This window comes from Poecilia formosa, unplaced genomic scaffold, assembly GCF_000485575.1.
Source record: "Poecilia formosa unplaced genomic scaffold, Poecilia_formosa-5.1.2 Scaffold239, whole genome shotgun sequence".
NCBI classification, from domain to species: Eukaryota; Metazoa; Chordata; class Actinopteri; order Cyprinodontiformes; family Poeciliidae; genus Poecilia; species Poecilia formosa.
The window spans coordinates 74,645-86,394 of NW_006800178.1; the positions used below are offsets into that span (position 1 = coordinate 74,645).

Here is an 11,750-nt window from a genome sequence, read left to right on the forward strand (position 1 = left end):
GGAGGAATGATCACTGATCTTCCTTCAGGGACAAACAGATAGAAAATATTCTGCTCTGACAGGACGGAGACATGCGGCGTTCCCGCTGTCGGCCCGTCTCTGGCGCCGAGGCGCATAGATTTAAAAAGAAAGAAAAGACGGAAAGGAGACTTCAAGTCTAATTTCAAGGACAACATATTTATATTATATTTTAACTTATTAACCACTTCAGCTTCACTGACTTGACCTTTGGCTTCCAAGTCTGGCTGGGCGATACAGACTTCAAGTTTTATCACAATATTTTGTGGAAACAACATGAGAATAATAAAAGTGATGAGAACTATTTATTTTTTGTTTTATTTAATGGCGTCGCTGTGACTGCCCGGCACAGCAGTCATAACCCCTCACACTCAAATACTGATCCTGAAAAACATTTTTAATGTGCATCTTTAGGACAGCAGTCTTATGAAGAAGTAGGATTTCTAAACGGCACACAGTAACTGCATTTAATCAAATTTTCCAAATCAATTTAAATGTATTGACAATTGCATTGAATAAACAGAGGAGAACTAATAATCCCAACAGTTTTGGGGGATTTAAACATTAATTGGAATTTATCATGACGACAATAAATCAACATTCTTATCATAAAAATAAATTTATCGCAATAAATGAAAAACAATAAGACAAAAGCCCACCCTACTTTCAAGTCCAACACTTAAAAATCTGATGGGAATCAAAATGAGAATATTATGTGAACTCCTCAATTTAAGTACATATCTGAAATATAAGAACTGGAAAGAGACAAAAATAAATAGAGTAGATTGAAAAATAAATTTCTAAGGAAGTATAAATTTAAGAAATAGAATGAGATTCAAGCAGAAATAACACAATGCTAAATAAAAACGTTAAAACTCTTCATTCTATTAAACTGAACACAAAGCGTCGAGAATGTAAGCGACAGTCTGTGGAGTTTTGCTGTCAAAGAAAGAAGTCCTACAATTTGATGACCACAGACGGGAAACTAAATGAATACAACATGTTAACATTTTCTTCCATCAATGTCCATACAAAAGAACTCAGAGGAAACACACAAAATAACAATATTATCACAGACATGTCTGTTTATCCATCTTCACAAGCAATACACTGACAACGGTTTTCATTCTGAGGAGTCTGTCTAGAAACCAACTCTGGTCTCTTTCTGCTCTGGAAATGATCTTAAAAATTAGCAGAAGATCAGAACTACACATAAAGCAGAGATTTTCAGAAATGACCTAAAAACAAATGGACAAACACATAAATAAGAATTCAAAACTGACTGATGCATCTGTATCAGAGCCATAGAGGAGGCTCACTGTCACACTTCACTACTGAAACCGACAGTGAAAAAGAAAAGCTTGGAGAAGTGAAACCTTCACTTAGGGAACAGAGAACTTCCTGTGGGAAAGCAACATGCAGTCTGGATGATGACCAACACCCAGATCTAGCTGTTCTTCAAAAAAAAAACAAAAAAAAAAACACAAGTCAACATATCTTAAAAAGGGCAAACTCAGGAAAAAATACACCCTTATGTTATTTATATATCAGGAACCAGACTGTGTCTGTCCTTAATGCTCCAATCAGATCTAGCAGAGTGTTTTGTGTTGTAGTGTTCCAACAACTTGGAGCCAGTCATTGTCAAGCTATGAAATGTTTCCCAGCATGCACTGCAGGCCTCAGTTAGCACAGTGAATATAGCAGGGTCACATCAGGACAGTTAGAAAACCAGATAAACAACATTTATCATGATACATTTCTTAGATTTGTTTATTTGCCATCACGATAAATTCCAAATATCGACATTTAATCCCCCCCAAACTGTCCATATTATCGGCATTGTTATTTTTACTATTTACTCCACTGTTTGTTCAATGAAAGTAATTACTAATACATTTGAAGACATGGTTAAATGGGTTAGAGGTTGTGTGCTTTTAGTGATGCCAATCACACTTCTGTATTTGACGGGGGACCTGATAAAGGGGCATGTTTCTGAAGAGCGGCATTTGTAAATTGTAATACGCTTGTTTAGAACATCAGTCACATAAAACAGTGTGATTTGCATCACTAAGCTGCACACTCGCTGCATTTAATCATTTTTAAAATGTATTGATAACTGCAAAGTATCAGAGAAGCAAATGAAGAGAATTAATCAAAACTTTTCCATGGCAAATAATTATCTGATGCTCTTGCACACTAAGAGACAGAAGGCACCAGCTGAGGCACATTTCTGCGCAAAGCGGAATAGAAAGTTGGGAAATATAAATAATGGGAGCAACGTTAGGAAAGCTGAACAAACAATGGTGGAGTTGAAAAGACCCAACATCCAGACCTCTGCCGCATCATGAAGCTGTTGCTGGAAACGTTAATGACCTGAAGCAAGGTTGTGCAGAAATGTGGGCCAAAGGACCAGCTGGGAGGGACTAATTAGGTCCTACAGAAGTGGATCAGTGAGGGATCAACTGGCCTGTTCAGCATCCTGATCAATGAGACGTTTCCTTGTTTTGCATGAATATACGTCAGAAAGTCACAGCAGCATCAATGGTCGTCAGTTACAAGCTGGCAAAAGTTCAAACCTGACAGACCAACTGGATGAAATCAGTTATTAACAAGATCAGCCTTACAACATCTCACTTCCCACACAATCACACACTAAGCTTTTATTAAGCCTCTACAGACCATCACTCTTTCCTTCAGTTGCTAAAAGGAACGCTGTTATCTGAAAACCACAGTGATAGCAAAACCCTGTCGTGTTTGCAACCACAACCACTCCAAAACAAATAGTCCAATTAAACTTTTAATTATTCTTTTAAACAGTAACTTTATGTTCCATGTCTGTGGAAGACGTGTCCCCGTTTAAAGGGCTGCTAGAACAACGCTAGACGTCCGTCTTTGTGTTACTTTATGAGCCTCTGTGAGAGTGAAGCAGCTGTAAAAATGTAGGTTGGTAAAAATCGACAGGCCGAAACAAGCTCTGCCCCTCCAGCCGAGCCAAACCGAGTTCATGATCAGAATGGAGGAACCGATACTCTGCAGCTGAGGGCTTCCTTCCCTCCTTCCTTCCTTCAGCAGCTGCAGGCGGCAGAGCACCTGAGCGGCAGCAGGCAGGTTCGGATTGCAATAACGGCACATAGCTGGCAGGCACGAAAACTGTGTTTACCTCGGCTTTGTGCTCAGCGTCTGAATCACAGCATGCCCGGACTGTCACCGACATTACTCACCAGAAACACAACAACGTAGCCAAAACCTGGAGCTGGTTATTTCCTTACCTCCAAAGGTCCCAACCAAACGGCGCAGTGGAAAGTTACAGAGAATTCAAAAGGATTCAACCGTTTGCTGCATTCCAGCCACAGACCGCCATGTGTCGTTGGGAGACAAAGTAGTGCACAATCGCAGGATACAAAGTGTGGTTTGAATGAAAACCTGAAAGGTGTGCCAGGCATTTCTATTCAGAGAAACGGCCAACAAGGGCCATTTGAGGCCCTTGAAGGATTTTGTGTGGCCCCCAACACCTTAATTTAAAAAAAACAAAAAAAACAATTTAAATAGAGATAAATGGTGTGATAGATCTAGATGGATAGAGTGAGCGATAGATAGAGATGGAGAGAAAACAGACATACCTCTAGTCTTGCAGCTTCGGCAATGGGTTGTGGTTCTATAAAGTATTGATTTACGGTCTATCGCATAAAATCTCACTAATAGGTGCTGTGATCGTACATAAACAAACGCAGAAAAAACAAGACCAAACGTACTGCCAGGCTCTGTGTGCACAAAACTTTCAAGCACCGTTTTGGATAAGGAAACCGTTAGCCAAAACTATAAATAGCTCTATATTCTGCAGGTTTATAAACTGCAGACCCATAAAGCCAGAGGAGATCATAAACTCTTCCTATGAGCTTGGGTGATGCCAACAACATCAACAACAACCAAGCAGCATACCAAGCCCATTCTGACCAACAGCGGCACCTGGAGCCGAGCTCTCATCCCACTGGAGCTGCTCACATCTCTGAAGTTCAAACTAAATACTCAGCACACATAAGCAAGAAGCCTCTGTGCAGAGTTTCTATTCTCTTCTTTATAAAGTTATTTACAGTTTGGATTATGTGGAAGTAAAAAAAACAAAAAACGTTCTGATCGTAGGATAGAAAAAACAGTGACTTCCTGTTCTGGGACATATTAATCCCCGATGCGTCTCGGTTCCCCTGAGCTCAGTGTTGTTGATGTTGGCCTCAGAGCTGCTGCTCAGTGTCTGAATCTGGGCACGGCCGCTGAAGGTGGAAAGAAAGGGGGAAAAAAAACCCTGGCAGCCTGGGTTTGGACATCAGAATTCATTCCGACCAGCACCGATTGGGTTTTGTCCCTCACTTTGTGACTCAACGTTAAATCTGTTCTCCAAACTGTTCATTCAATGTTTTTCTAGTCAACATTGGAAGAGTTGAAGAGAAGAAATTGGAATTGGCTAAAATCAGAATTGGTAGGTCAAAGAAATTATGACCAGTGAATCTCTAACCTTCTCAGCTGATTTCATATCCTGGATTCAGACATTTGTCTTCATTGATTTTCTCATTAACGAGACGTTGGGACTACAGCATAATGCTGCATTTGCATTGACCATGTGATTGTGCAAATGTGGCTCACAAAATTAAATTTGCTCGATGAAAATACTCTGCTTTTGAGAAAACTCACTTTTGTCAATAAAAGGTTTTTGGATGAGGTAGTTTTATTGCATTTCACAAAACTGTAAAGAAACACGTTTTTGCATCACTCGAGTCACGTGATCAAAAACCTTATGTTACAACCGGAACAAAGAAGACAGGAAGTGGTAGGAGGACGAATTTATTGCGTAAGACAATCTCATCGATGTGCGACTTTAATTGCATTTCTGAGTTAACGGAATTAATTAATGGTGAAATTGTGTAATGGAATTTTTGCAATGGAGACGTAGTTAGTTTGGACTGAACATCAAGGAAACAGCTAGAATTCTTTCCAGCCCACAGATAACGGCAGGAGGATGTCATAGTGTGATGATGTCCATCAGGTGCTCAGGCTCCAGCCTCTGGGGGCCTCCATAAGACTGAACTGTGGACTTCACAGGCAGCTCTGAAAACATCTGTGGACTGTCATGGAAAGGCTTTCCTTCCCCTCTCTCCAGTTCCTGTTCTATTCCTCAAATGGAACCAACACAGATCCAGAACTCACTTGATTATCTAAACAGACACATCAGTGGTGTCAGCAGCTTCTGACTGGAGCTGCCTGAGCTATGCAGCAAATGCTATGATGTTAAATCTTCACGTCCATCTGTTTTTGCGTCACACCGTCAGCGAAACTAAAGAATCCCTGTTGTAAAGCGGACACCAGTGCACATAACTGTCTAATGTAAAAATGATGTGTTGTCAAAATTCACGGTAAAATGCGGAGGGCTAACTTGTTACAGACAGTAAACACTCAATCTCTCAATGTTTACCTGGTGCCTTGACTGGTGATTGGCCGATTAGCAAAAAAAAGCTGACGTCTTTCTGATCAGTAACATGCATGATCAACATTCTTCAGTGCAGAAGCCGTTACTGATGGGTGGAAACCGATATTCTCAGTGTCTGTGTGAGGAAGAGACTGGCACAAATCCCTTGTTTCCACTGAGCAGTATACCAGCGGTGGATGTGGTTTGCCAGCCAGTTTTACTCTCAGTGGGCATACTCATTAATATCAGTATAGATCACAGCTTTTTTAATGGAGCATAATTCCAAATTATTGATGGAAAATTTACCCATTTGCAGATTTTTCATATCTAATCTGTATTTGAAAGAACAAGCAGCTTGGGAAGCTGGATATCTAGGTGCAATGGTAATAGACATGCTATGATTGTCATTTGCATAGCAGTCAATCAAGGAGTGTCATTCAATTTCCTTGGTGCCGATTGGCTGTTCCCCTATGAGTGAGGATGTTGGCTTCTGCTGAAGAGCTAAGATTGTTTCCATCATAGGTGTATATGTATATATATGTATATTAGGTAAATTTGAACTATCAAAATAGGGAGTTCTAAGTGTTTTTAGAGGGGTCCAAGGTATTTATGGACTTTAGCTATTCTCGGGGTATGTAGATTTTTAATGATACAACAGACTACTTTGTAAAATTTGACTAGTTTTCAGAAATTATTTTCTTTAGGCAGTTATATATAAGTATTTGCTAAAATAGGAATGATGGTTTAGAGTTTTACAAAATCTGCCATCAGAAATTGGCCACAAATCTCTGGTTGGCGCATCTCTAGCTCTGACTCTCCTTGTAAGTCCTGAGTGCCGTTTACTGCAGAATGACCCCTACTTGGTGGAATCCATGGTGATGACTGAGTTGACTGTTGATGTTAACCTCTCCTCTAAATGTTGCAGGACTTCCATCACAGTGAGGAGAACCACAGATCTCCTCACAGAACCAAAGATCTCAGAAGCTGACTCAGGTGAACATGGAGCCTGAAGGCCCGACTCCTTCCTGGACTCTCTGAAACCCAGAGTGAAGAAAAGTTCAATTCTAGTCTTTAGCCAACAAAACATTCCCAGTTAAGACTGGACTGTTTTCTTTAGCGTGAAGCACAGCCTAAGCTATCCTCTGCACGAACATGAATAAACACACATGTTCCCATTTACCCTGTAGGGACACACACATGTGATTATGTGCACGCACCCCTGGAACATCAGATTTATTTATGAGGTAAAAGCGGGGTTCGTGTAGATCTGCAAAGTAGAGGCATGCTATTTCTGGCAACAGGCGGCCACGGAGCTCTTAGATCATTATTTGGAAGCAGCTGTGGAGGAGATGTGGGTCAGCGGGACATGAGGACTCGGATGTCCAGATTTACTGATTCCAGAGGTGGGGCATGAATCAGATAACAACAGAGAGTAAACAACTGCAAAGAGAGGAATGTTAATGAGAACTGATGATTCATTAATTGGTTTTACAGGATCGGGGAAATCAGATTTTTTTTTTCTTAAACACAAAAGATTGCAGGTTTATTGTAATACCTAATGTTTCCAGTAGGTGGAGCCTCTTCCTGTTTTGTGTCAGAGTTAAAGATGTTTTTCATTCAGAGTAAACACAATAAACAGGACTGGAAGTCGTTCAAGTAGAGAAAGTTGCTTGCGTGGCACAAGAAGGGAATGTAGCCGACTGCTGTACCACACATTTCTGCTTGGCTGACACGCATGCGCGCACACACACACACACACACACACGCACGCACGCACGCACACAGGTTCTGTAACAGAGGGTAAAAGGTAGCAAACGCTCAGCGACAAGCATTAATCCTGAAAACATCACTTTACAGAACATCTGCCTGTAGTTCGAAATGCGTCTCAATCTCCCTTTATAGTGTCACTACACATCATATTCGCCGTGCAGTATGATTTTTTTTCCTCCTATAAGGATAACTGATACGTAGAGAAACCAATGGAATCATCTGGAATGATTTCTTCCCCTGCAGAAAGAATCAAAGTTTAGATCTTAGCGCTTTAAGAGAAATATTAACTTTCTGCTGTAAATGAAAACAAGCACTTTCCATAAAGCCAGAGCACCAACACACTGTCATTCCACACTGTCATTTATTATACAAAGATAGACCCAAAGCAGAGTGAGCAGACAAGGACATTAACTCCAGAACAGAGACAGTAGCTCCATCCTGGACTCTGTGTGCCTTAGCATGGTCAATGTTAAATGCCCATGATATGACTAAAGGAAAAACAACTCAAAAAGTTTGGCTTATTCAGATGACTTGCCAGGTAGAAGTCTCTTTTCTCTAAACACAATACAACAACACAAACTAGGTTGGCAAAGTTTCATCTGGGTGAACCACAAGACCTCTGGAACGATGGTCTACAGACAGATGTGATCAAAGTAGAATAGTTTCTGTAATCTCCCTATACCAAATCCTGCAGGCCATCAAGTCAACATGAGATCCACTGTACACTAAAATGCTCTGGAATCAAATGGGAGACCATCTGGGTGACGTCTGAAACTTGACCCAAACTGGGTCAAACACGAAATGAAGCAATACTGTAAATAAAAGCGGGTCACAAATCCTCCACGTCGGGTAAGCGAACTTCTCTCGACATGCGTGTTTGGGGGTAAGCTGTGGTTGCCATTTGTCCATATTTGTTTCACTGGTAACTAAATAAAGACGGTGACTAACACTTCAGGAACACCAAACCCCAGAACACGGTTCTGAAGGGTGTTTAGGATTAAGGCGAGGTGGTCGAGTCGACTCTAATCTGATGTGACAGAAGGTGAGTCATCCATGAACGATGCAGGGCATCATTTAGGCCAGCTAACACACTAACCAGTCAACAACTTCCTGTTTGTTCGTTATCAGGGACTGATAAAAACGCCAACAGATTCCCGTCTGCTCAGTCATAAAGTTCAGATGTCACAGTGGATCATCTGAAAACAAAGACTTCAATCCTCTTGAGGTGAGCAGCTTAGCTTTTATGCTACCACATGATTCCAAAGAACAGAAGAAGTCGTGGAGCCCCGGTGCAGCTATGTGGGCTCCAGTGGTTTTGGCTGTCATGGGATGTCAGAGTCAGAGTCTCTCTACTTTTATGGCTGAAAGTTCTGGCAGTGACACCAACTTGTTTAGTAAACTTTGTGGTGACAAAAATGACTTTGGTTTAGGAGATTGTGTAAAGTGTTCAAAGTCTTTTCTTTTTCAGCTCAAAAGGCTTATTACACTAAAAAAAAAACCTTCTATTTATTTTTTCCAGGTTCCAATTGATGGCTAAAAGAGTCCAGGTCATCATCGAATCCAGGAAAGTCATTTCCACAACCCAAGTTCTACTGAAAAATATCATCATGAAAAAAAACTACAGATAAAGATTTATTTTTGTTAATAAACTCATATGCTGGAGAGGAGTTGTCATTATTCTGTATAAATGTGCAGTCATGCTGTGTGAGTGTCAGTGCTGAAATCAAATCCATCTACTGAACTTAATACCTGAGCTTTGTCAGACATGTTTTTTTGAGGAATAACAGACTGAAAATTGACTCTGTAATTTAGCACCTGGAAATTGGGCCTCTGTCTCTTTAAGAAGCTCAAGGATTCCTCAAACATGCATAGAAGAATCAAAGCAGCATTCCAGGTATGTTTTTGATGAGGGAATAATATTATAACATGATAGAAAGCTGAAAAAAGTTGATTTCTCATAATACCTCCAAACCCCGTTAAATTATTACCTTTGCCACTTAATAGTTATTCATAACTAAACCAAAGTTAAAGTCAAAGCTTGAAAAACACAGAGACCAAAAATCAGCCACAGTGTTCTGATCGGTTCATCTCTAATGATATTCTAAAACTTGACCTCTGACCTCTGAGTCAGGGTTCTACAGAGGAGAAGGTGTTTGCCAATATCAGCTCCAGGAGCTTCAGGTTCTTCACCAGGCAGCAAATGTTCCCACACAGACTCCGACTGAGCAGCAGATCCCATCCAGGTGGATCCAATCCAGTTTATGAGAGATTCCTGCAAGGTGAAGGGCTTTACTCACACTTTAATAGTTTTACTGAATTAGTTTTACAGTGCGGTAAGGAAGTTCCGCTAAAATGAACAAGATGACGCAGCGGGTGTAGAGGGAGTCACTGAGCTGCACAGAGTGAGGACAGAGAAGGTACAGGACTGTAAATGTTTAATGGCTGATTGGAAGAAACAGTCCGTCTGCATCTGTAGTGTGTTTCTACTAACCATCAAATTGTGCAATTCAGAATTAGGAAAATAAATTTGCGTAAGGGAAACATGCCAATAATAATAAAAAAAACACGTTTTTGTGATATGTTTTGGCAAAAGGATGAGATGGATTTTCAAAATGAGTATTTCACAAAACTGCAAGGAAACACTTAGCACATCACATGATCAGCAACCGGATGTTACCACTGGTGGAAAAGACAAAGAAGAAAGTGACAGGAAGTATTTGGGGGATGATGGTGCGGTATGCTTTTTAGTGCATTATTGTGTGAACAAGCTTATTGACATGCTATTTTAATTGTGTTCCTTATTTAATGGAAACGCCACAATTGAGAAATTCTGGTTTTTCAACATTAGTAGAACATCAACAAAGTTTTGGCCCAAATTTGCATTGGAAACAAACTAGTTAGTCTAAATTAATAGCTGCATTTAAATTTACCATGAAATTGTGCAATTTGGACTTATGAAAATATTTACTTAAAGGAAAAGTGTCAATTTTGTAAAAACTTGCGTTTTTCAATACAAGTTTTTGGTGCCAAGAAGAGGTGGGTTTCAGCCATATCAAAATTGGTGTTTTTCGCAACACTTTTTTTCAAGCTATGTCAGTCATTTCAGGATGTATACAGCAGCAAAGCGCTTCCTTGGATCATGAGTGCGTCGCAAAATTGATCAAAAGTTGAGTTTCTCCTTAGCTGCTTTTTCAGTTACCCTAAAGTTGTGCAAATTGGCATTACAGAAATTAATTCACTTAATGGAAACACAAACATTTTGAAAAACAGGTTTTTTGATAAATCGTTTTGGAGCTAGGATGAGTTCATTTTCTGACGGCATCAAAATTACTGTATTTCACAAAATTGCAATGGAAACACTTTGTTCACAACACACAATTCACGTGATCAACAACTGGATGTTACTGGAGGAAAAGAAGAAGAAGACAGAAAGTGGTAAGAAGATGATGGTGCCTCATTTTTAACAACTTATCGCGTGAACAAATTTATTCACTTGTGATTTTAATTGCTTTTTATTTAATGCAAACACTGCACTTGCAATGTTGTGTTTTTTCGTCATTAGTAGAGCATCGTCAAAGCTTTGCACACGTTTGTAATGAAAACCCAGATACTGTCTCTGTCCCCTTAGGTCAGCCTGACAGATACAGGCCTTCACTGGGCGTTGGGATCCAGCCAGCGCCGGCCCCGCTGCCACAAAGGCCCCTCTGTGCTTTGACAGGAGCCGCCGTTGGCGGGGAGACGAGCCAGGAGGTCTCTCACCGCGGTTTTGGACCCGATGTTCTGGGAGCACAAGAGGCTTTGCCTGTCCCCATACAGATCCTCTGAGCCAAACAGCCCTTTTCACACAACTTGTGCTGCTCTGAGGGCATGAGCAACGACAGCCAATCAGAGGACGAGATCTTCAGGTTAGCATCAGCGCATGCATTTTCTGGCTATAGGCGTTCTCAGCCAGTCCCTTTCTGGCCTCAGAGGTTTGTTAGAAAACATTAGTGAACAAACATTACAATGGAATGATCCACATCAAAGGATAATCAAAAGGCCCATGACTGGGGCATTCTCATTTTATTAGAATGGCCTAGTCAAAGCCTAGGCCTAAACCAAATTAAGAATTTGTGGCAATGGACGAACGTTTTAGATTTTTTACTACTAAACCGCCAATCGGTTTTAAATTTGCCTTCCAATTGATATTTGAGCCACTGAGTGTTGATAGATCTCTGTTTGGCTGTAATGAGACAAAATGCAGGAAAGGGAGCTTGAAGAGTTTTACAAGGTTCAGTAAATATCAGCTGAAAACTATTTAACAATTACTAAAAGTCCTTTGGAGAAAACAGTGAACCACTGAACATCAGAGTTTTTACAGCTGCAAAGCCAGCAGTCCTGAATGTAACAGCCTCAGTTCACACCGAGAAGCTGTGGAATCAAGAGGAGGCTGGCCTAATAAAACACATGCACGTGCACAGACAAACAGAAACACTCACACACACACACACACACACACACACAC

General features: G+C 40.6%; 1 protein-coding gene across 1 annotated transcript in view; it reads right to left on the reverse strand.

Annotated features, from left to right (window-relative positions):
• The window catches only part of itgb5 (integrin, beta 5), a 53,570-nt gene that overhangs the window by 19,317 nt on the left and 22,503 nt on the right, over positions 1 to 11,750 (reverse strand). The gene's annotated exons all lie outside the window — the stretch shown is intronic.